The following is a 26,699-nucleotide window of genomic DNA, read 5'->3' as shown; positions in this document are numbered from 1 at the left end:
ACATTTGGAAATAAAAACAATTGGAAATAAAAATTTCTATGTTTGCGTAATAAGAAGTATTAAAAAATGTATTTGCTTTACAGAAATGTAAGAAATTAAAATATTATATTTACTTTGCATCTCATTAAAACGAAGTAATAATTTTTATAAAAGTTTTATAAAAATCTTACTTTTTGTTTAGAAAATAGAAAATAGAAATTAAAAATTCTCTTTATGATCATATAATTATATGAATAATTGTAACAGAGCTAGTTTATTAGAACTATTTGTCCTTTTGATATTTTATATTTATCATTCTGTAATCTTGTAAATTTTTCTTTGAAAATTTGCGTACTATTTTTTTGGAAAAAATTATTGCACGTAACTCGATGGGCAATTGTCTTCGGTGACATCCGAGGCAAAAAAATCTGTCGTCTATACCGGAACGCACTTTGACAGGTTTAACCGAGATTCAGTGCGAACGGTGTAAATTCGGCTTTACGTGGAACTAACGCTTCTCTTCTCGTGCAAATTTCACCTACGCGAGTGTCACCGATGCGCGATTACACTCGCGTATATCATTGCGTTCCGTATCTCCCGGAGGCGTACTAACTAACTGCACATTGTGACGCAGCTCCGCTCTGTTTATGGGTTTGAGACGGCGGTGATGAATTTATTGCCAAGTCAAATCGACGTAGCTAAGTTAAATTGAATTGAGTCAAGACTATTTTCTAATTGATTCGGATGTCTCGCGGAATGATGAGCTTCGTGCAACTAATCGAGAACAACGCGCAGCATTGTTCGGAAACTGAACCTTTCCCTCGTTTATGGATTATTCCGGCAAATTCGGACGGTTCAAATGTGTTTTTTCGTGAAAAATTTATATAACTTTTCGTTGTAAGTTATTACTTCTGTGAGATTGAATATTTGAATAATTATATGTAAATAAGATTCTTGGGTAAAAATTAATTAAAATGTTAATTAAAAATAAATATTAATAAATGATGAGTAAATTTAAAGTTATTATATTAAAATCAAAATGAAATAAGATTTTTTTATTGGCACTTTTAATTTAAAGTTCCATTCGTGGTAGCTTGTAATTTACAGTCGTTTATAATTGAAGTGTAATTAATGGTTCAATATTGAAAGAAATGTCATTCGCTTTTTCGTTTGAGTTTTAGTACTTGCAGTCAACAGAAAGATATATTAAGTCATTTAATGAACAATTATCCGTAATCATCGATAAAATGATCGGCTTCCGCTGAAATCTCGGTCGGGCAGACTGATCCATTTTTCTTAGGATGGTTTTTATTTTACGTCCAAAGCAATGATATATACCGTTGTATTATGGCTGGAAAAAGAATTATGCAATAAAGAATTGATCGAGATTTTTACGAGATATAAACGCGACGATAGATTTTTTTCTCTATCTAAAAGATCGATGAAAAAATTTTCAGAGACTTTTTTTGTCTCGGTGACTTTTTTATAACGTATATGCCGTGCATTTTTATTGCATTATCTCTCAAATTGCATTAGTTCTAGACAGCCATTGCTATATTTATCGCGACGATTCGCGCTTGTTATTAACGAAGTCAACTTTTTATAACGTACAATGTTTTGATCCATTTTTACGTGCCGTTGGATACGAACATAAAGCAGTAGATTTATCGGGCGAAAAAAAAAAATCAATTTGATTTGATTTTCTCTGGTTCCTTATTTTTATTTTTAAAACGGGATGTGATCTGAGTATGCGAGTATGTCGCATTGACGTGTAATTATTTTTCAAAAATATACAGATTATCTATAACAATCGTTACGCGATATTTTAATAGCGCACTCTGCAGATTAATCAAAATCGAAAATCTTAAGTAGCAGATCTCCAAGTTACAATTCTCGAGTTACGTGCGATCGAAGTTAGTCGAAGTTGGCATACATTGCGTAATGTATACTCGCATATATTCCGATACATTTATCAAATTCAAGTAACAATATCTCCATTGCGGTTCTCAATTAAACGGAATTGATTATTGCTTTAAGCGATGCTTAATGAGCCCGCGGAACAATATGTAATTTGCTATTCGTAGGCCGGTTGATCGAAATCAATTTCAGATGGGATAAATGGAATACATTTCTCATGAGTTTGCGCCGTGGACTAAGTTATGTTAATAACTGTTTCCGCTTTCGGCTCGGTGCCGTGGTGTTTGTTTTTGTGCTGTTATGCTGGCGCGCTATTGTTTACGCGAAATCACCGCGATGTCATTTGCGCATTGAGACTCGGCTAGGCAGGACGGCAACGCACATTGTTCCGTGTGTCGTGTCGCTTTTTGAGACGTGAATATTATCACGAGACGCGAAAACGCGATTGCTACGAGCGTCGAACGATCGTTAATACGCGCGATTGATTCATACTTATATGCGAACGATTCATAGGCATCGTATCGAGGCATCGACGATTGGCTATCAACGCTGATATCTTCCGTGCGAATCTGTTCGCTCGGGATGGAAATCGAGGCGAGACGTGGAACGGTAATTACGAGTCGTTGGAATTTATGGGCGATGTAAGTTCCTCGATGATGCTCGGCTTCCGATACGTATCGCGCCGCGGTGTGAATTTTTCTCTGATTTCAATGTAATCGCGTTCTGACATTGAGAACGTGAAATACACGCTAGTATGAGAGGCCAAGCGTACAAGTTTCCCGAGTATTAAAGTCTCTCATTTTTATTAAAAAATGATCGGACATTGGCAGACATTATCGGATGTTACTGACGAGCTTGACGATTAAGCTCGAGATGATTACAACAATTCGTGAGCGTGTTCAAATGTTTATTTATCGAGGTAATCGTTTTGTATTAGTTTTTTTGCGAAGAATTTTTGTTAATTGTAGAAAACGCGCGATGGTATTTATGTGAGTGTTTTGTGAATCAACGAAGAGACAGGAGGGAGAAGACTTGGAAACATCGCACGACGACGGAACAATCATGAGGTGAATATATGTATCGATATATGTATATCATTTTATTTTTTATTTGCATAATTAATGACTCATGTAATTAAATTATATGCACGAGAATTATTCTAGAAAATAATGATTATTTTGATCATCTTTAATTTTGATATCTTTTTTAATTTTTCTGGATCAATGCTTTAATATTCCGCTGCTGCGCATCATGTGTCGGTGAAATGATAAATTGATTTTGTTTTAATATCAGGCAATTTATGAAAATTGCATTCTATATATATATATATATATAAAATGTGCAGTTGTTCATATGCATTAAGTTAAAACGATAAGAATTTCTCAGACATATAATGTCTGCATGCATTTATTATCTTAAAATAATGGATGGGCTAAAAAAAGAGATTAATATTAATATTCAATCTTGGAATATATTCTTGAAATTATTTATTAATCTATTGTGCATGTAAGAGTCCACTTATACACAGATAGATTCTGAAATAGAGCTTATTGTATTATTGATATTTATTGATCTCAATATTCGAAGAATATTCGTTATAATATATATATATAAATCTAATTGCTTAAAATTTATAAGATATTTTTGTAGGCGATAACGAATGAAATTGTTTCGATAATAGATATAAAATAGACGATCACATTATATATTAAAAATATTTGATCGAATTACTGTCTCTTAGTACTAGTGGATTGTCAGTTAATGTTCTCTACTTTTTCTTTGTGGTTCTAAGAAAACCGGTTCTAAAAAGTTTTGGCAGGTAATTGGAAAAGAAACCGCAGAGAACCGTTGCGCGGTCGACGTTGTTTCTGCCTCTTTGCAAAACAAAGAGCAGCTATTCAGGTACGAAGTAGCAATGCGATACCATCATGAATTGTGTTGTTTTTACACTTTGCCTCTTTTTCTTACATACGTTTTTCTAACATCTTTTTACTTTACACGTATTATTGTATTTTCTAACTAGAACGTTCAATAAATCGTGAATCTTAAATGTATCACATTTTAAATAAAACCTTTTTCAGAATCATAGTTACATATTTAAAACACGAGTAAAAGATAAATTAAATAGAAATAATTCTTGACTTAATTCTTCTTTTGTGATGATATTAAAAAGAAGAATATCTAAATTTTCCTTAAATATGATTTACATTAAATCGGCTAAACTTTTAATAAAATATCTACAAACGTTACATAATTATATTCCTCAACAAAATATTCCGTCGCACAAGAACGTAATTGATAAGATTGCAACGTATATAACTCTCACCCAGATTTTTCTCACCATAAATGTTGGATCCGATTTCCGTGTCCGGAGCGGTGCAAAGAATCATCGTAAATCTCAGCCGATTCGACCGGCTCGAATTCGTCCGGCGTGCCGGAATCCGGAATTCCGATGCGGAAGGCGCGGAAGCGAATCGTACATTACGCGGACGTCTGGCCGATCAGGGTAACGGGTTTTAGGATAGATCCGCGCGTGTGTATACGCTTTAAGCTTCTTCCGGCTGCTGCTTCCGGCACGGAGGGATGCGACCGATTCGCCTATTTCCAGCGTCGGTGCAGCCGACCGACGTCGACCGGTGTGTGATCCACCGCGACTCTGTACGCCGGGACAAAAGCCTAGCTCGGCGATGCTGGCACGCTGAAAGGGACTAATTGCGAGAAATCCCATCAGCGGCATTCGGATGCGACACAACTTCGACTATCGCGACTCGTCGTGGATGAATGTTAATTAGTTGCGCCGATAGTAATCATACTCGGTGCGGACGACATCTGTCGCGGGGGTCCCGCGGCCAGTGGATAAAATGGTGGTAACGGCACCAGAGATGCGATAACACCAGGATGCGGCGAAGACAGGCTTTGCTTACTGCGGTAGCGCGCTATCTTTATTTTCCCTCTCTGTATGTACATATTGCGTCTTGTGCGCCGAAGAGAGATTACGAGACGAATTCTCTCTGTGTGACGTGGCGTGTAATGCGAAATGGCAATGAAAACGCGTCTGGGTACAGAGGCTTTTCCCATTCGTGCGACGCTCCACCATCTCGCGATCGCGACGAAACTTTTCCTTCGTCCTCCTCCCCTCGCGCCCTTATTCACCGCGCTCACTTCTCCTTTACCTATCGTGCTTCTAGTCTCTCGTTTTACTTGTGTTCTCGTCGAGCAAGCATTCCTTCAGTCACGGCGACGTAGGACAAAGCGTATCACGCGATACCATGGAAAATAAAGATCGGGTTCACCGCGTGCGAAATGCGAAATGCTGTAATTTTATGCGATCGTCCGAGAGGAACTTTGAGATCCACTTCGTGGTTTGGATGCCGATGATAATTGCTTCATCCAAGTCTCGTCGAACGTAGCCAAGTACCTTTTTTGCGTGCCTTAAAATTGCGGCTGTATACTTAATGAAAATATAAAAACCAATTAACATTTGCAATTTTATATATTATTATACATAAATTTATAACATTTCAATATTTTTAAGTAACTGTGATTATGGCTTTATTAAGAAAAACGGTTCTAATGAAATTATTCTTTTGTCATGAAATGTTTTTCTGATATTCTAATCCTAATTTTTATAATATATATATGTATATATATATATACTAAAATAATTAATTCTTGAACTTCAAGGCTTTTAAACAATTTAACAAGTCTACAGGAAATATATTTATTTTATACTATTACAATTTCTTTAAATCAAATTTAAAAATAAAATAATGAAATATACAAGAATTTGATGACATTTAAAATTTAATATTTATCTTGTTTTAAGAATTATGGATTTTAAGAATTTTTAAGTGATAGAATCTTCAGAATTTAGAAATGTCTGTATTCTAGCATAGAGGAAAAAGTGAAGCTTTCAACATTTAAGTATGTGATGAGAATATGGATTAGAGATTTAAAGAAATTGTACCTTTCACGGGCATTTCACATGTACATTTTCCGAATAATCTTTAAATCACGTACTCGTACGAATTGATTGGCAAACAAGCACGGTGACGACTAATTGCAGCTTCGAAATTATTATTAAATTATGTTAATATTTAATTTCCATTTATTTAATTTCCAAAATCGATTTTTTCGTTTTCTCCTAAAATCACTGAAGAGTCTTTCGCGTTTGATTATCTCTTTACGCTACTCTTTGTTTCCTCCAAATTTTGTATGCAAATGGAAAACGGAACACGCAAGTTCAATACGTGACGTGAATATGCTTGATACGGAAGATAATGGAAGCGAAGAATTTTTTTGGCCCGGGCAATTTATATTATCACGTACATCGTAATTTTCGATAAAAGTTCACGAGGTTGAACTGACAAAATTTAATGTTCCGCTATTGGAAGAAATTGTCAGACAAAAATGTATGATAAATATTGTATTTTTATTTTAACATTTTACATAATATACATTTTTATATTTTATTTTAATTTTTATTTTTACATAACTTGACATAGTTAAATTAATCAAACATTTCTAAATATACATATAAAAAGTAGGACTCATAAATCGGTAATATTTCTGTTGATTTTATTTGAGGAAATAAATTAAAAAGATTTTTATAAATTTTTTTTGCATTTATATACGTAGCTTTACATTTAATTGAACTTTTAACTTAATTGATTTTTATGAATAAATATCAGACTCAGAAAAGTTGGAAATATCTCGCAGTTTAAATTGAAACATTAAATCTACATTGTCAAATCAAATATGTAGGATATTATTAGCTGTGTATGGAAGCTGCTTTTATTCCTGATATCCATAGCTTGTATAATAGTTTCCATAATATGCATGTAGCGTCAAATTTTCGTGACTCCGTTAGAGAATTTCACATCGTCAGTTTGCAGAATCACGCTTCCAACTTGCGTTCGTTCTTCACAGCTGCGCTTAGTAATAACAATATTATCCTATGCCGCAACCGGAAGTTTCCTTATTCCAGAATAATACTCTTCATTAATACATATACAGTATTACATATACTTAATACATATATAGTGTTTGAACAAAACTACGTACTTTAACATGCACATTTATAAGATGTGCGAACGGTCGCAGATATTTGTTCTTATCACGTATTTAGCGTGGTAGGTACATTAAATGCGATTGCCAAGTTTGTTCAATCGCATAGAAACTCTCGTATATGAAATTATTTTGAAATGAACTTAAAACTCTCATTCGCGTTATAATTTTAGTTTCTATGAAATATATCTTTTACACATCCAAAGAAATAGCGCAGGATGCTAATAAAAATATTTTTGGTAATATTAATAACTGAAAAGTACTTAAAAAAATTTATATTATAACAAATGTAAATCTGAAATACTACGGAATAGCTATACTTTGACATATAAATGAAGATGCAGCGAGCATGTAATATCCGTGCGGATCTCTATAATACCGTGACGATGTCGTGTCAAAAATCGTTTTCCCTTAAATAGGATTTTCGTCTAGATTGAAGATTCTCTCCCCCCTCCCCCCGGTGAAGCACGAAGTACCATAATCGAGATCGGATGAAACGAGTTTCCGGCAAATGTAGATATTCTTAGGTGTGGTAAGAATGCGGACACACGCAGTGGCGGCGGCGGCGGCGATCCATCCCCAGACAGCAATACAATGCGCGAACGACGGTGCCGCTTCGCATTTCTACATTTAAAATGAGGGAGCCAAGTTTTGCATAATCGTTCGCCGATCTCCAGACGCGCATACGCGGTTAATATATTTTTCCATCGCGCGCGAGCGCGTTTCTCCCGCGGGCCCTCCTATCTCACCGCGGTATGATAACGCGGTATGGAGAACGAGAGTGGAAGCGAGATAGAATTGCCAATTCTGGAAAAGAAATAAAGAAATATTAGTAAATTTTATTACAAAATTTACCCGAGTTGGCAAACAAATATATGGAAAAAATGATAGTGACAGTAGGAAATTATTGACACTCATAATTAAGATTTATCATGATGTAAATTTTATGAGAATATATTGTGAAACAGGAAATTTCCAACATTTTTTTTCGATGAATAAAAAATATTTTTTACTTTTATAATTGCGAAAATTAAACATATTTGAAGCAATTTTGAAGCATTTAATAAATTTAAATTATTAGAATTAATTCTTAAATTGACGACATTAATACGCGTGTATTATAAAATGACAATGTGAAACGTATAATTTACAAGGACTTTTTAGTTGGTAATTTTATCTTTTTCGACATTGGTACATCATACCATGTTACGAGGACAGATGTGGAATGCCCTACAGGATTTAAAAATAAAGAGAATTCCCTTTTTCCGCTTTTTGGTACAAAGACAAGTTTTTCAAAGGGTTTTACAAACGATGCGTACATTGATGTATGGGATGGTACAAAAGTTGTTTATATTCCACTGTAATTTCTTTGGAAATTTTGCAGAAGAGTTTTGATCGAGAATAGTATTCTTTTTGTAATATTTTAAATTACTATTTAAAATCTATATTACTATATTAAATATTTGAATTAAATTAAATTTTGATATTAAATATTTAAAAAAAAGAAATTAGAAATTCTTTTATTAAAATACTTATGTTTAATTAAAAGTTAATAATAGACTGAAGTTTAATTTTTGATATAATATTTATAGAAATATAAAATTTTTATACTTTTTACATGTAATTTGAAAGATACGATAACTTCTAAATAATCATAGAAAGTATTAAATTTTTAGTACCCCATATATTCTACTGCGACGAAAAGAGCGGACAACGTTATATTAAACAACGTTATATTAAAAGCGGGCGTAGCCGCTTACGAGTGTAATTAATTAAATGATAACGCCTCTGACGATTCTCGATCCGAGCAACGAGAACGTTTGAATAAAGCAGGCAAAAGAGAACAAGCGTACGAGAGAACAAGTGTTTGACTTTATTTCTCGCAGCGTGTAATAGCAAACGGATAGCGCTCCGATTTAATTCAAAGTCGAGATCAAAGTAGATTTTTATTCGGCATATAGAACTTGAATAAAGTTACGCTTTGAATAAATGCAGCTACTATCAGACTGATTGACTGAGTGAATAAAAATGAGCGGAATCCGACTTTTAAAAAACGAGGACATTATTTTTTATATGCGTTTTACGTAATATGCGATGTCCTCATCAGGCATCCGTTTAATAATTCGAATAACTCGAATAATCTTTCATGAGAGGTAAAAACAAATTTTATGCGAACATATTTATGTCGAAATTACGCCATGATGGCGCGGTGTCTATCACTTTTTCGAGTGAGACCGCCGCAGAAAATGAGGTTGAAAAAATGAAATGGACTGCCTGCGGTTGCAAAATTTAAATTTGAATGCATTAATGTTGTTGCCCACAATTTTACATAAAGGACTTCAGAGCTTTTAACACCTTCACACGTTCTGCAAATGGACCCGGAGAACCGACAGCAAAACTGCGCGGATTTCATCGAGCTGTGTGTTGTAAAAATCATTGTGCGTGTAACTAAACGAAATTTATAGCAATTTGCCGATGCGTGAAACAAAAGCAAAGTAATGCTTCAACAAGTATATGTAACGCTCAGTAAACGCGCTTTCGTCAATACCGTCATAGATATTTGATAGAATTAATTCGTTTCGAGTGTGATAGCCGTTGATTTGAGAAATTTCAAGCTCTCACTCGCGTTTTATATATTTCTCATGTAGCAATCGCAATTACTCAATGAGCTAATTAAAATGGGAGAGGGCCAAACGCGAGGCGAATGGCGTTTACTATTTCCCTCGGCTTCGACGTTTTTCTGCGCGTGAGAGCTCCAAGGACATTCTCATACTATTTTCCTGCCTCCTCTTTCTCTTCTACGATCGTTCCGACCAACCAGCCTTGGTTCCGCTCTGAAAATCCCAAGCGGATCGCCTTTTTGTCAATAATCACGAGGTGCAATAATAATGATTGTGATTTTCTGATTGCGCTCTCTTGATCGACGCGACATTTTTTTTTCTCGACAGATGAATTGTTCAACATGATGAAGGAAATTGTTACAAATATTTCTTAATTATGGTATTTCATAAAATTTGAATGAGTATTACTATTACAACAATGCACTACATATGTTTGAATGATCAAAATTTTCTAAAAAAAAAATTACTTGGAATTTGACTCCGTATATATTGCGCCAATCTGGCATGTAAATTTATTTATCAATTTTGATTAAAAGGAAAACTCGCCTGAAGATTCAAAGGACACCATATCGATGTCTTTTGAATTGACTCTCATCTCTTTTTGATGAAGCTAAAGTGTTATTTTTCAGAATATGTACGTTTAAAGTTCATTGGTTGAATTGACTCTCATCTCTTTTTGATGAAGCTAAAGTGTTATTTTTCAGAATATGTACCTTTAAAGTTCATTGGTTTTAGCCTAGAAAATATCTTTGAATGAGGAGCTATTGAATGAGGATTTATTACTTGAATTAGAATTTCAGGAAGATCGTTTGAACTGTGAGATCGTTGAGTTTCAATTTAATTAACTTAATTTGTCATATTTGATTAAAATTTTATCGAAGTTAATTATGAAAAATTATAAATTTTACTTTCGAGAATATGTGTAAATTATATAAAATAGATTTTGTGCATAAATTATTGAAAAAGGTTTTAAGATTCTAAGATTTTTTTCTCGATCCTTTTTATGCTTTTGAATATCATCGAAAAACATGCACAACGAGGTGACAAACGTTGCCGTACGAAAGTAATATTTATTAGACACGTCTCTTGGAAGATTGCGTGTCCACACGTTATTCGCGGATGATTTACGTCACGAATGTATCGTAGCTCGGAAACGAGCAGCTTTTTACGTGGCGTGATTTGTCTGACATTTCGTGCAGTCCCGGATTATATCCGCGTGTATTAACAATGACAAAGTCGTACAAGCGTACCGTATCGTACATAAGTCATGCATCTAACTATCAAGAATAATTGTACCTTGATTTGAAATATGTGAAGTACACCGTTTTCTGATTGATAGAGTGCTCCCTTGAGAAATGAATAACTCAGCGAATTTGCTTTTGCGAACATTTCAAGGAACAAACTTAATAGCGTAATCACACCATTTTAGCTTACCTTTTAAAGTTGTCTAGAGGGTTATTATTATTATATTAGTTTTAGATACGTCGTCTTTTGTCGGTTCCTCATTTACCGGGAGAATCTTTATCAATGTATGTCGAATCAAAGGACTCCGGGAGCGAGATTGAATGGCGTCTCGTTCTCAATCGCGCGCATCAAAGGACTTCGAGATTTTCTTGACTGAAAGCCGTACAAGTTTATTTTCCGGCAGGAGTTCGTTGCCTGGCGTAAAAAAGAGAACAGCTCGTACGGTGCAGGCGATGTACAATAAAACATAAAGAAAAAAAAAAAAATGGGAAAGAGAAAGAGAGGAAAAAAAGAAATTTCTTCCACCTGCTCATTTCGTGATATTTTCACGAGCTCGTGCGAACATTAGCGACTTCCCCGTAAATCGCTTCACCGGGAACGATATACCCGTTAAATCGAACTTACCGACCTACCGAAGTACGTGGAACGTAGAACGAAGGCTCCGGAAACTAGGTCGCCGTCGGAATCCCGAGGGGGAGAAAGAAAGAAAGGAAGAAAGAAAGACGCGACGCGCACAAAAGAGTGCTCAGAAAAACTTCCCCCACCCTCCCCGTTGTTACTTTTCTTCTTTATCGGGCCGTTACTTTATTTCCTCAAGAAGCACTATCCGATCGTCTTGCGATGGAGGAAGAAGAGTGCGGCGCCCGATGTTGGTGCTACACCTAAATCTCGTTTCCTTAATATGACCGACGTGGCTGCCGGGCCTGGCACGCGCCAATTTTTATCTCAATGCCCGTAATAAATTCGGTTTGACGCGCGTCTTGTGCCCATCTCTTTTGAAAAGATTCTGCAGATAATGGTAACATGACTGTATGTTAATATTGCGGCGAGACAAGCGTCTCGCTTTAATATTTTTTCTAAGTATATATTTACAGAAAAGTTCTCTTATGATATACTCCTGAGTAAAAAGACTTTACAAGGCGAACGAAGAAGATATAATATTTTTATGTACAATTTTTCTACACAAAAAGTTGAAATGAATATAATATGATTTTGTAACATTACGATGTTGTTTTACAATGAGTTATATAAGACATTTTATAAAATAATAAAAGCAATGACAATAGGAGTTTATATTAGATAATATTTTATTTATTAAACAATTATTATAGGAATTATCATTGAGATATAATTTGTATATGTTTATACTATATGTTTAAGTTTATTTCAATTAAAGTTATTAGTCGAAAACATTGATTTTAAATAACAGAAAGAGAGTTAATCGAATCCTAACGTTTTTCTGATTTAAAAATATTAACAGAGAGTATTTATTTCGATTTTGCAAAAACAATCGGATATAAATAATATCGAAATCTAATTTCTTCCGGTGATCTGTTTTTATATCGAAAATAATTAACTGTAAGACTAAGAGAGATTGATCAACTTTTCTTCTTTCCTGATTAGCTTTTGCACGCGCCGTTTTTAACACTTCATCTTAGAGCCTTTTAAGTAACAGTGGGAGTTTTCAAGAAGTTAGACGCGAATTAATAACCACGTCGGTTTTGATGAAAGCATGAACTCGCTAAATCCGACGTCGATATTGCAATCAGCCTTCTTCCACGAATTTTTAATTTTGCGCGTAGCAGTACTTTGTTCGTAGTTCCACGGCGATGAAAGTCTCGATGATATTATTGCTAAAAAATTAGCACGCGAGAATTGAAAGTTTAACGATAGCCAACTGGCCGCTACCATCGAAATCGAACCTCACAACATTTAACTGCTAGTTTTTGTAGATTAACATGTTTCTAACCATTTATAACAATATCTTTTTAAAGAACTTTTTAATACAAATATTAAAACATGATGTTATTTATAATGGAACTAAATTATATATTTGTATACCGATTATGTAAAATATAGTAATGTAATATGCAAATCTAAGTTTTTGTATTGAGAAAATAATTTATTCGAAATAAAAAAAAATAATACTTAACACTTCTCGTACATATATATTAATCTTATTATATTACATTAATTTTTTTATATTGTATATCTCTAAAATAATTACGCAATTACGATCGACAGAATTATCTACCAAAATACATGTATTAAAACATAAATTATGCAAAAGTTTAGGAAGATACATTATTTTTATAATATACGACAAATAAAGTGCCGTACGATTTTTAATCGAATTTGTCCAACATTAGCATCGGGCGTTTTCTACGTTAAGTTGCATCGTTTTAATTACTGCTGAAGCAAGACGACCGAGAATGGCTCGCGTGAAAGGAGTGTTTCGTTTCGTTTTACGTTTGGATTTTAATGGGTTGACCGGAGCGAGAGAGGCGTAATCACTTCGCGGATTGCACGCGACCTGATGCGAACCGGAATATTATGAAGTCGTCGACACGAGCGACTGAAGGAGACGTGAATCACGACGGAAATCCCGAGGAAACTGGAGACCACGTCAGAAGCGAGATTTCATCGAGATAGCCAGCTGGACCGTGCTGCAAATGCTTAACGCGATATTAAATGAGTACCTTACGGAATATTCTATTGGAACATGCTTTATCTCGAAGCAATCACAGATTTGGAACATTTCGGAGATATCCGAAAATATTCTGCATATTTCCCTGGGTGATTTAATTATAGTATATTGTATGAATAACGTTAAAATTTCTTCCATTTATAGCCAAGAACTCTGGAATGATACTGTAAGAGCATTTTTTTTTCATAACGCGTATGCGTTTTGAAGAGTTTTTTTTTTCTTATTTTTAAAGCTTCTCAAACGCGAGCCAATTGTATGGAACGACTGCGTCGTTGTCGATCTTGTTTTATCTCCACAGATACGTCAGGTCTTGAATATGCATATATCCCTTCCTCTGATAGGATTCCAATGCCGCGTCTCTGAAGCTACTGAAATCGGAGAGATTCATCCGGGGAATCACGGCCGGGGGATGTCGTACGTGCCTATCGAAATCCAGCTGTCGAGCATATCTCGCGTCGACGCTCGCTCGCGCGCGTCTGCCGGGGAAAAAAGCAACGTCTGCTGGAAAATGAGGAACGAGCGAGCGTAATATCGCGCGACTTCGAGCGTGGTGAATATGCCCAACACTTCTGAGGCATCGACTCGATTTCGCTCGAACCATTTCCCGCTCTCCTCGACGTCAGACCTCTCCGAAGCGCTCGCGAATGTAAGAATGAGGGGATGATCCCTCCCGTACCTTAAATAATAAAAATCGAGCCGAGAAAGGAATCGCGATTACGGAATCTCGCTTCTGAATTTCGCGCGTCGGGCACGGCGATATTATTATTTCACGTCATTCCGCTTTTCAGAGCGGAATGACTTAAGGCCATCGCGAGCATTAGGGAAAAAATTGATTTAATCCTCATATCTCCACGGGATTACAGTCGTCCGGGCATTAATGAAATATTATTTCCACGGACGGTGTCACATCAGAAATTTGAAAATATTTTGATATTGTGACGTAATGAGAAAGAATTACGGAGTTATATCAACTTGCATTAACAGTTTGTGTCGACCGACGCGCGCAGTTATACAAATGTAATTCCCTTAAAATTTTAAATGAAGCAATTTTTTTCTCATATTTCCCATCCATCTCGTGATTTTTATACATTTATGATTAATCATCTAGTATTCAGACTATCTCGGATATACGCTATTTTGAATTTTAAAAATATATACTTATTTTAAGAATATGTTTATTTAAAGAAATTCTTGAGAGAGAGAGCGAGAGAGAGAGAGAGAGAGAGAGAGAGAGAGAGAGAGAGAGAGAGAGAGAGAGAGACATTTTTCTTTAATTATTTGATACTTAACATTACATCTCATTAAAGTTTAAGTAAAAATTCTGTAAAATTCTTTTGCAAATTTATAATAAATAATAAATAATTATTAATCAATGTTATAAGAAATCTTGTTTAAATCTTTTTTAAATATAATTTAGAAACTTAATAATAAAGAATAATTTATTTTTCTCATACAAACAGATAAAATAAATTCGTTATTTATGTCATGTTTCTCAAATATAAATATATTTATATTAGATATATTTGATGTATTAGGTATATTTATGTCTGTCTTTCTATCTTTCTTGACGACTGTAATGAGATATTCCAATTTACTTATTCTTGATGAATATTATACTTTCTATATTTGAAATTAGCACAGTGTTTAATCAAATGCAATGCTTGTAATATCCATCAATGAAAATTTAAAACTTTTGCAATGAAATTTACAGCACTTTGCATAATAATCTTGTCTTGTCGACGCATACAATATATGAATTCGTAAAATAATTAAACCTTACATTCCCGTTATGGTACTTGTATTCTTATTTCGTATTGAATTTTCGACGAATAAGATCGTCGACGGTGTCGAACAGATTGAGGTAAATTGCGAACCGATTCGTACAGAGAGTCGCCGTCTAAGGAATCAAGGGAATCAAGGGGGGTTTCGTCGGAAACGGTCGAACGGTCTTTAATGCTCGCTCTATTTATCCAAATAGAATGAAGTCTATCTGTCAAAGTGAAGCTTCTAACAGAAATAATAGAAACCGCTTTAATTTTAGCTGCTCGCGTTTTGATATTAATTTCGAGTAATTCTTTTAAAGGACACCGCATGCCCCGTCGTTCTCCAACGAATAAAAGTGCATTCGCATGCACCTCGCGAATCTATCAACTAATTAAAATATCGGCGCACCTCCCACATTCATTTTCCAAGATCAAAGCGATTCCCGGTATCTAAGTGCTTATCAAAAGCAGAGGAGCAGCTCACCTGCGCTACCTATCAAAGAAAGTCCCTAACTTATGTAATAACAACTGCGCAACACTTTGACTAATTATTCCGACTTGTGCCTTATTAAACTACATCGCGTAAGTTCGCTGACAAATTAGGCTTTCGTAACATCGCGCAGCTTCCGCGAGCGGCCTAAGAGCAGGAGAGAAGGATGGATAACGATGAGGAGAACGGGGCGTACTCGAGGAAAAGTCTCGTCGATCTAACGTACAAATCCGCCGATCGAGATATCGACGATCGGGGAGATCCGGCGTATTGAAGCGACTGCGCTATCGCGCCGACGAACGGGAGATTGATTAGATCAGATGAGGATGAAAGCGTGTCGCGTTCTCTTAAGAGAACCGCTCTCTCGCTACAAACGAGCCGATTGATTAACTCGCGCCCATCTGTAAGCTCCTTGGGACCCGGCGCCCGTCCTTCTCCCGGAGTTTGACGGAACGGCGGAATTAGTGAGTCATTGTTTCGCGTTGCGCGCATAGACATCGACAGATCGCGCAAACACGCCGGCACGAATGCGCCGTATGACGGGCCCCCCCGTGTGATTGAGAACTGGGGATCGAGGAAAGACGAGCTTCCGCCTTCGGTACGACGGGGGATGGCGCTTCCGTATCTCGAGGCTCAATATTTTCCCGTAGGGATGACTGATTCACAGTCATCTTGTACTTAGTGAATCCAAACGCGATATATTACAGATACTCGTTCATACGTCACATACATTATATATATATATATTTTTTTTTTTAATAATAAATGCGATAAATGTTTGCAAGAAAGCGGAAAAGAGAATTATCCTAGAAAATCCTTAAAAATATAATAAGAATAAAAATAAGACTCTATATGTGTTTAATGTAGGTAGAATGGGAAAATATTTAATTTTTTTTTAATTTTTTAAGCTATTAATATAATAATTAGAGCTATAGAGTAGATTTAGTAATTACAAAATAAAGCTAGTCCAACATTGATAATGAAAATTGCATCTTTGTAATTTATTGGTTAAAGAAACTGACCGTTTCGACCTCTTGGTAAAGAGCGGCTCAATCCCTTTCAGAGAGAGGTCCCATCGAAGAAGGGCGATTTGATTTCCGGTACGACGATCTCGCGTGAATTAGTTGGAAACTCTCGCCTTGATAGGACTCGCTTCGATATATCTCGTACCCACTTACTGGAAGCCGGAGGGGGAACGAAACTTTCGTAATTTGCTCATTCGATCTATGGGGATAGACCGGCCTCGAATATGACGGATATCCCAATTAAGTGGCTCCTCATCGTTTGCCGGCGTAGGAGAATCATGGAAAATCGAACAGCACGCGGCGAATTTTCAACCCGTCCCGAAAAACTTTGCGCCAGGATGGATAATGAAGATCCCCTCCGAAGATCCCTTCGCCTAATTCCTGTTACTTTTATTTCCTCTTATTACTCGAGCCGGTCGTAATTAAAGGGAATAAAAATTGCTTAGGAGGAAAAAATTTATTTTACGTCTTTTTAAATAATATTTGCCTTACTAAAAATTTATAAAATATATTTATAATCGGTTTAAAAAGCATATATTAGCAAAACGTTAAGCATTATTATAACGTGTGCAAAATAAATTGAAAATCCCACCGAAACTTAATATAATTATTTGTTGAATAGTTTAATTTTCATTTTCTAAGAATAGTTTTTTTCGAGAAACGTGAAATAATTAAAGAGCTACTAGAGCACAGCTGTTTATGTTCTCAACTAAATATATTTACTCTCCACAAATGAAACATTACATCTGTACAGTCTCCATAAATTTCACGGGTTATCCCTTCAGTCCGATAACCCCGGGCTTCACCCAAAGATTCCGCGTTCGAAATTTAACTTAAGCTCTCAACCGGTAAAGCTCGCACGGACTAAGCCTTCGGATAGTAAACCTAAGCTTACTGCAGGCTTACTCGTTAATGTGAATAATCCAGTATTGTGATCACGCCGCAGACGTACATACGTCCATCGAGAAACACATCGTCTGCGAGCGACTCTATAGCGTGCGAATCAAGCCTTAATCGCCTTTCCCATAAATCCGTTGGCGCTACATCGTAATAGAATCAGCAAGAGCACCACGTTTCGCTGGAAATTTTGTAGCTTCTCTCTGTCTCTCTCCCTTTCTCTCTCTCTCTCTCTCTCTCTCTCTCTCTCTCTCTCTCCTGAGATACAACATTGTCGTAGCGATGACACCGAGCCGGGACATCGGAACAGATTGACCGGGATATCCTTGGCGTTATACGACGCCACGTTGGCGACGTCCAATTAGCGTTCGTTAGGTGGCACACGACGGACCTCTGGCTACATCCTCCGACGAGAGAGTAATTAACGGTATTAGCCAAGCTGGAGCGCGCGGGATCGAGTGATATCTCGCTCTTTCTCTCTCTCTCTCTCTCTCTCTCTCTCTCTCTCTCACACCCTCTGCCCATGCCGTGTCTCGAAGTCGAATAATGGGGTTCTCTCGCATTGGGGAATGCCAGAGGGCTTACGACCGTCCGTCGCTGTGCTATTCGGTGAACGGTGATGCGGACCACGGCGCACCCATGGTCTACCTCATTGTGTTGGACAAGCGTGCCTGGTTTACCGTGTACACAAGTACATCCGAATCGCAAATAGAATACGCCCCGCGTCGTCGGCTCGGCGTCGCGTTGACGCAAAGTCAACGCTCGCATCGGACCACGATTCCCAAGATTGATTGTTACCGTTACCTCAAGATAAATGATGAATTATATACGTTTCGAGAATGCAACGGCGCAGCCATTAGCATCGCGTCGAGATTTATCTTTGGAAACCATTAACAGATTAACTTAACGTCTTGGATTGTTACATTGTTTAAATATAATGTTGTAGTATGATTTTTCAATGCTACTTAGAATTGTGAATTTTCCTGTAATTGGAACGGTAATCTTGATGATAAGGATAAGATAAAAATGATTTTGATTCAACTTACAAGAAGAAAATCTACTACTGTAACATTACATACTAGTAGATGTCCTATAGACTCTTACCTTGGAATATGAAAAAGATGAAAATAAAAATTATTACTTTGTGTTCTACGTACTCTTCTATATTCTTGGAATTTTTTATTATTTCTTATGCATAAAATAAAAAGAATTATTATTTTTTATATTACAAAAAACACGATTAAACTTACACGATTAAAATTACACGATTAAAATTATAAAATAAGTGACACAACTTTATTTAAATTTGAGAACTGAAATTACAGATATATCAGCGATTGTGATAGAACGGTTCATAATAACAATTCTCTAAAGATAAATTACAATAATAATAATTTATCAATAGATGAATTTATGTTTTGAACAGACCATTGACACCTTGTTAAAATTAACTTTTAAAAAAAGCGTAATAATAAAACGTAATAGAAATATGAAATAAATTTAACGAAATTGTCGTATTTTTGAATTTTTGAAATAATTATTATTCAATAATTAATGGAGAAAATGATCTGTAAAAATAAAAGATATAATATTACTAATGAGCGCTAGAGAATAATTATAATATTGATTCTCTCTTATATATACATATATATATCAAACTACAATTTTAGTTAGTTATTAATGTATTAAAACACAGACGAATAAAATACTTTCACTTATATATAAAATTGCGACATAAAGACAGCTTTTAAATTATGAAAATTTATCGTGATCTCATGAATGAATAATTTATATTTGCGGAATATCTCTCTGGCAATCGCCACCATATTAAAATTACGCCTTAGCGCTTGGCCTCATTACAACGTGCGTAATTTAATTCTTAATCATCCGACGAGTTCACGCACAGTGATTGAAATTCCTCGCCTAAATTCGATTATCGATATTGACGGCAGAGAAAGAGCCAGGCGGCGGCGGTAGCGGCGGTGGCGGCGGTGTCGACTGGATTTTTTTTTTCCAGAAGAGATTGACGCGCGCGTTAATGAACTACGATTTATAAATTAATCCCCCGCCTCGTCGACTCCGAACGAAACGTCGCCTTCGGGGATTGTTACGTGCCGACGGTAACGTAACGTATCGTTAACGATGTTTAATGCTGGTTTTAATACCTGCAACGTCGTGCGCGGGCAAACTTGCTGAGAACGCAGACACGCGTGTACGCCTGTAAGTTCGGAATAACACGAGAGACGAGAACAGCCTGGCTCCGAGCACCGATGTTTAACGGTGAAAATCTTCGGCGAGCGAGCGAGCGAGCGAACGAACGGACGGAACGGGGGAACGCGGAAAATGTTATCAATTATCGGTGATGTAATAGTTTGCGCCTGCACTTTATGCGAGCGGGCGAACTTTCTTCATTAAAATGCCTCGCTCAAGAAAAGCATCGGTGCACCAGCAGCGGTACCGTGGAACTTAATGAGAAATAAAGCTCAGCGCGCAACGCGTCGGCCGTTTATTGCGATCGGATGCGCGATGGGATGCCGAAAGGTAGATAGCATTTCGCCGACATGACGGAAAGGTCGAGTAATTTAGGGAGACTCGCGGATTTTTCAAATAACCCCAATTTGACAATTCGTGCGACGCGCAGAAAGCCCTATAAAACTCGGCTACGAGATAAAACTTGGATACATTTTGCAAGCGTTTTTTAAGTACCGTATTAAATTTGAGTACTGCTTTACGATCTTGGATACACCAAACAAATGGGTGAATTACTTTTCATATGCCGTGAAATGAGATTGGATGAATAAAAATTAATCATTGAACACGAATTAAAAAATGTATGTATTAATTTGTGTTTAATGATTAATTTTATTTATGATTTCTAAATTTAGGCAAATAGTTCTTATATATAAAAAACTACATCTCTGATTGTGTGAATTGTCCAATAATACTAAATATATTTTAATGAATATTTTAGATTCTAAGATGGACTCTTTATAGACATCATACACTTCAGTTAATCATACCCTATAGAAATCCAAAGATAAAATATAAAAGCGCTTTGTCCTTATATAATATATTATATGTCTAATTATTTATTCATGATATTTAATTTTATCTGATAATTTAATATTTAAAGCAAGCTTACACGAGTCACATTGTTCTCATTTAATTTGCGTCATATTTAATTCGAAGTGACAATCACATCGATTGGCCTTACGATTTGTTAGTATCTACAATTATTGGAAAACATGGTTTTCGATAATACATCGACTAGATTTAATTAATTAATTTTAAATTTAAAATTTAGCATCGAGTTTAAGTTAATTGGATAACATAGAATTACATCAACTTGTTGTTAACAGCACGTTTTAAAATACTGTTAATTATTATTAATGCAATATATATATATATTGGCATTTGAGAGAGCTGTTAGACATGACGTAGGGAATTAAGCGATGGCCCGCAAAGGGTTGATAGGATGTTTCAATCTTACACACGGAGTGATGCGATAATTTCCCGGTGATGGTCCTCGGGCGCGCAAAGAGGATTACATCGTCAGCGAAGAGAGATAACGTCATTGTCGCGGGAACCGCTTAAAGCGCAAGCTTCGAATCGGCTTTAACTATCGGGCCTTTCCGCGATTATTGCGCGCATAACTTTTCGCCCAAATTACACATTTTCATACACATATTTTAACGTCTTTATAGGGGAAAATGTAACTCGACTCCGAGTGCAAGGGGAGGAGGGGGGGGGACAGATGGTGGTTCTCGCGGACCACGCGAACGTAAGGCAAGCCTGGCAGACTCACGCTTCGCGTCCGAGCAAATTGCGTGGAATCGTTTAATTTCCTTTGCAAATGGCGTACCCGGCGCGGAAACGGTTCCGTTTCCCGGCGACCCTTTGTATCTCGCAGGTCCTCCTCATCCGGAGTTCTCCCGCGCTGTTTCGCTTCCTCGCCCGACGAATATTGCCGGTTGTTTCATCCGTATCCAGAGCCTGAAGGGAGAAATGAACACGCGCTGGCTAACAGACATGAATAGCAAACACAAATACATAAGTTTCGCGCGGGACAGACGCTGGGAATATTTGCCAGTTATCGGGAAAGAAAGTTGGAGGTCCGCGGGCGGTAAATCACATCGCGCCGCGTTCGCGCGATTTATCGCATCGATGCGTTGGCACTTTCAAGATTTTCGCCTGGTGAAAAAAAAAAAAAACGTACGCTTGAAGTTATTCAAAGGAAGTTATTCCGCGACGCGCAGATACGAGAATGTATTGAGGATGTAGGAGGTATCGACATCTCTTTTGTGAATAATCGCATAGTAGAAACGTACTGGGAGATTTGAGATTATGAAAAGTATGTTTGCGTGTGAAAGAAATCAAGGGGAGAAAAGACTTATTATATTTAAAATATATTAAAATAAATGCGAGTGAAGGATGAGATAGGAGTAGATAATAGTATTAGAATACTGAATATATCAGCATTCAACTTTCATCCCGGGAAAAATGCAATTGTAAGGTGTCATTAAATAGAGAAATGTAATATTGAGAACTAAAATTTCAAGGGTATCAATAACGAACTGTGAAAATCATATTAAATTACATTTTATTTTTTAATAGAAAATCATGTTTATTTCTCGATTATAATCGAGAAAGCAATATATTTGATGAAGCATAGTGGACTTTCAGAAGCATCTTCATTCCAGAATTTCTTAAAAAATACAGTTCGAATTATAAAAATGTTGGAGCTTTTAGATTGATGCTGAGAAATATAGTTCTTCGTTAACGAAGCACAACCTATCGGAAGAGTGAGCACAATAGGATAATTAGCGAATCCGTACGGTCGTAACGTAGTCATAGCCGGCGGAGAGAAGATTCGCCGGTGTTTGCGTTCTATTTAGACGGTACTGTAATTTACATCGGTTATGTCTGCCGCATATAACGCGTCTCTCCGTCTCATACATACGTATTGACGTCTTTCTCGCGAATGTAAATAATTCCCATTGAGACGTAACGTAATTGTTCCGGCTGTTCTCACACGGCTGGTGCGTCGTGGAATCGCACCTTCGCGGAATGAAATCCTGGCGCGTTCACGCCACCGATCTACGTTATTTGCAATTAGCTTGATTGAAAGACTATTTATTTCTCGCGCAATTGTGTCACGTCGATGTCGTCCGCGAGACGTGCTCCCCATCAAGCGTTAACGCGTCTCGCCGTTGGATTGAAACCCGATAAGAAATAATGGAGTGAGTCGTGTGTCAGAAATATTTAACGCATGCACGATACGAAAGAACCGTGTCGGTGAGTGAATTATACAGAACCTTTCGGATATCGGATTTTATTTCTCTTTTTCTCTCTGTCTCTCTGCCGTAGATATTAAGAAAAAAAACAAACTGTTTTAATTTCAAATTGATAGAAAAAATGAATAGAGCCATGTTATCTTTATTTCCACAAAGTATAATGCAAACGAAATGAAATTGAATTTTACAGTGTACCTTTCCGCAAGTATCGGAAAATGTGAATTTATTATTACAATAAATTTTCGTATCGCTTCTCTCTTTTTGTTTTTACGTGATTAAAATATTTTATGTTGTTCAGAATTAATTGGGTCACAAGTCCGAAGCGTCACGAGCACAGCAACGTGTATTATTTGGTGTCGCGAAGTAAGTATAATTATATAGATATATTTTAAACCATATCGACCAATTCGTGATTGAGCATTAATCCTCTAATTCCTAAATTGATTATATTATGTACATCCTGTGGCGTCCTTTATTTTGATCGATAATATATCATGTCTCCCGATGAGATTAAACGACGAGTGTCGTTTAATCTCATCGAGTGACATGATATATTTTAACGTCGAATTATAGCGATCGCTTAATTTTTAGGTCAACTAAGTCAGCCGTATTCGCGTGCAAATGCATAGGGGCGGCGGGGATGAAGGGAGGGTATTGGCGCCGTGCCTATCATCGTCCAATAACCTGGTTCCGACTATTACGGAAACCGGAATCGGTGATAGTGCCAGAGTGACATAAAGCATTTCACATACTTCGGATGATCGTATCACTGTTACCACGAGAAAGGATTATCCATTTTTTATTCGTCGATGCATCGATAACTATAATTAATGATCAGAAACGTATCATAAATAAAAATTGTAATTGCCTAAAGTAAATGTCTTTTTTTTTTTTTTTTATTGAGAAAAATCTTTCACGAACGTAGAGTCAAATTGTTAAAAATATTATTTTCTACCTCCGTTCGCACGCGAAAGACGATTTCTTTTCGTCGCTCACAATCTTGTTGACATCGTCTTCTTAATTACGGTAACTCTGAATTACGTGACTGACATGGCAAACAGCACGACATTGCAAATTGTAACAACGTAATTAAAAGATTTCTCGAGGTTAGCAGCAGTTTGTGAGGATTTCACGTCGGCACATTTGATTACGCAGACCGTGTGGTATATTTATAAAATGCGGAACGTCATATGGAATTTTATCTTGATACTAGAACACCGGCATGCATCAACGTGACGTGCACCGAATGAAAGAGCAGTTTCTGATAATACTTTAGTCTTCCTTTCATCTGGCAACGTTTAACCGAAAGTCGGTAAAATATATACAGAAAAATACACGTAATATGTAATCGTGTGCGAGCACACGGTGAAATTTCACGTTTCCATTTGTCAAACAGCTGACAACTGAGCACATTGTTTCGAATTGACTTACCTTTCTTATTTTCCATAAACGTTAAACGTTATGAAACTTGAATTCTGCATTGAGTTAGTGTGCAACTAATTTTATTTAAATATTTGTTGCTTTGGATTTATAGTCTGTGGGAATTATTGAGAGTAATATTTAATTATTTTTAATATTTTAAGCACAAAATAATCACGTTGATAATAAATAAACATAACGACAGAATTGAAGATGCCTCAAAATCAAATCGATATTGAAACTAATAATAAGAATATCATAAACGTGCTTATAATATTGGACTGAACAAAATTATACGACCCGTGTTGTTACTTTATTTCAATATTAAATTTAAGCGAAAGGTACCTTAAATTATCTTTCTTAATTTATAGAAATAAATTCGTAAAATCCTCTTTGGAACGAGGAAATTCTTTGAAACCCATGAATATTATTAATATAATATATACGTTAGAATAATTAACACCTCGCGGAGTCCAGAGTAGTTTGAGGTGTCGAAGCGCAGAGGACGACTTACGAGCTCCACCTCCGGAGATAATAAATCAGACGGATTTAATATTCACGGAGATGAACGATCCATTGGGGCGCCGAAAGCGGAGTTCTGCGCCATGCACGTGCTCGCACGCGTGCCATGTGTGCGCGCGTGTGTATGTGCGTGCGTGCGTGCATGCGTGCGTACGGCCATATGCCGCGTGGTGGGACCGAAGATCCGGTCCCTCGTCCGTCCATCGTGCCGAGTGTAAACGCGTGTACGCGCTCCGCCAAGTATGCGCCCGGGTGAATTATGCGCTCGGCCGCCGTGTTTACCATCACCCCGTAAATTTGCATCGCCCGCGCGGACTTCACGGTACGCCACGGTACGCCACGGTACGGTACGGTTGTCAGTACACATCCATCCCGAGTGGCGTCCTGACGCTGCACGCCCACGAGGGCACCGGCAAAAGCTTCTCCGCGTCGCTAGGAGATAAAGCTCCCCCCCCCCCCAGGGTGGCTCGCAGGCCCGATAGGCCTTGACGCTTTCACGGGATTTCCGCTGCGGGTTCCGACAAGCAAACAAACGTTCCCCGGAAACGGTAGTGACAGCAGAGATCCTTCGTTCGTCAGTCCGTCCCGATAGATAGCTTCCTTCGGTATATTGTAAGTAGATAGGGATTTATTCTGTTCTCGGAGTAAGCGTCACTCGGAAGCATTACAAAATTGACAACCGATACGTAGTCTATAATAAATAAATATAAGCGAGAAAATGTATTTATAAGCGAATGAAATTTTTTAAAAGAGTCAAAATTAAATTTTTTTATATCATTATTAAAAAGTTGGATATAAAAAGAAAAAAATGAAATGAATTAGGAGCACTGATAATATAATAACGTAGAGATATTACTCGAGTAAAGTGATGATATTTGTAAAATAAGCTGATAGGAAAAAAATGAAGAAATATAAGAAAAAAGGAGAAATGGGAAAGAATCGAGAAAAGGCAACTTTCGATACAACGTTATATTATTCAAAACGATAAAAGGATTCGGAACATGTTACAAAATCTCGTTGAATGTTTGTAAGTTATGTATAAATCGATCAACTCTTCTGTTTTCATAAGATACTCCCTGTTTTCGGAAATGTCGATAACGGGGAGATACCCTTGCTAACATTCCCGTTTCATCCGATAACTAGTTGTTCCTCAGCTACTCTCGATTCGTACATTTATCGTTCCGTCATGTAAATTCAGTGTTCGTCGAATTTGAAGAGGCGAATTTGTGTCTGTCAGGATCGATCGCTGAGTTTACTCAGCCGATGGAGTCGAATAGCTGGAACACGCGTACCGTGAGCTATTTCAGAGAAGAGACTTCGCAGCTTTTCGCTATTCGTTATGAATAAAAGTTGAGCGAGCGGACGAGCAAGGAAAAGTGCTGGAAAAGTTGCAAAATTGCTTTGTGGAATATGCAAATACGACTTTGCATCTGAAGGCCGAACAATATAGATTTAACCGTGACCCGAGTTCCGAACCAACTCGAAGAAATATTGTCCGAATCAGACAGACCCAAATCGAACGAGATCCAAGCTTAACCTCGATCGAGAAATTCCTTTCTAAAAAGAACATAAGCGTAATAACTGTATCTCTCTTGAGGAAAGGGGATTTAAAAAATTGAAAAATCTTGTACATCTTGCAAAAAGAGAATATTACATAATAGGTATAATTTAAAAAGGTACAATTTAAAAATTTAGAGATATAATTTAAAAAACGATTTGGAATAGTTATTAGAGAAGAAAAATAAAAAAATAA

The 26,699-nt window shown here is 36.7% G+C and overlaps 1 protein-coding gene and 1 long non-coding RNA gene across 5 annotated transcripts in view; both read left to right on the top strand.

Moving 5' to 3' along the window:
• The window catches only part of Fur2 (furin-like protease 2), a 322,659-nt gene that overhangs the window by 202,651 nt on the left and 93,309 nt on the right, over positions 1-26,699 (top strand). The window lies entirely within an intron of this gene.
• LOC148934954 (uncharacterized) lies at positions 668-26,699 on the top strand. The gene is made up of 2 exons (XR_016140933.1): positions 668-2,963; positions 23,304-26,699. It is a non-coding gene; the product is annotated as an uncharacterized LOC148934954 (long non-coding RNA).

The sequence above is a fragment of the Pogonomyrmex barbatus genome, unplaced genomic scaffold, assembly GCF_055798465.1.
Source record: "Pogonomyrmex barbatus isolate J1 unplaced genomic scaffold, ASM5579846v1 scaffold7, whole genome shotgun sequence".
Lineage (NCBI taxonomy): Eukaryota > Metazoa > Arthropoda > Insecta > Hymenoptera > Formicidae > Pogonomyrmex > Pogonomyrmex barbatus.
Note: the sequence above shows the minus strand (reverse complement) of the source record. Positions and strands in the feature narration are given on the sequence as shown.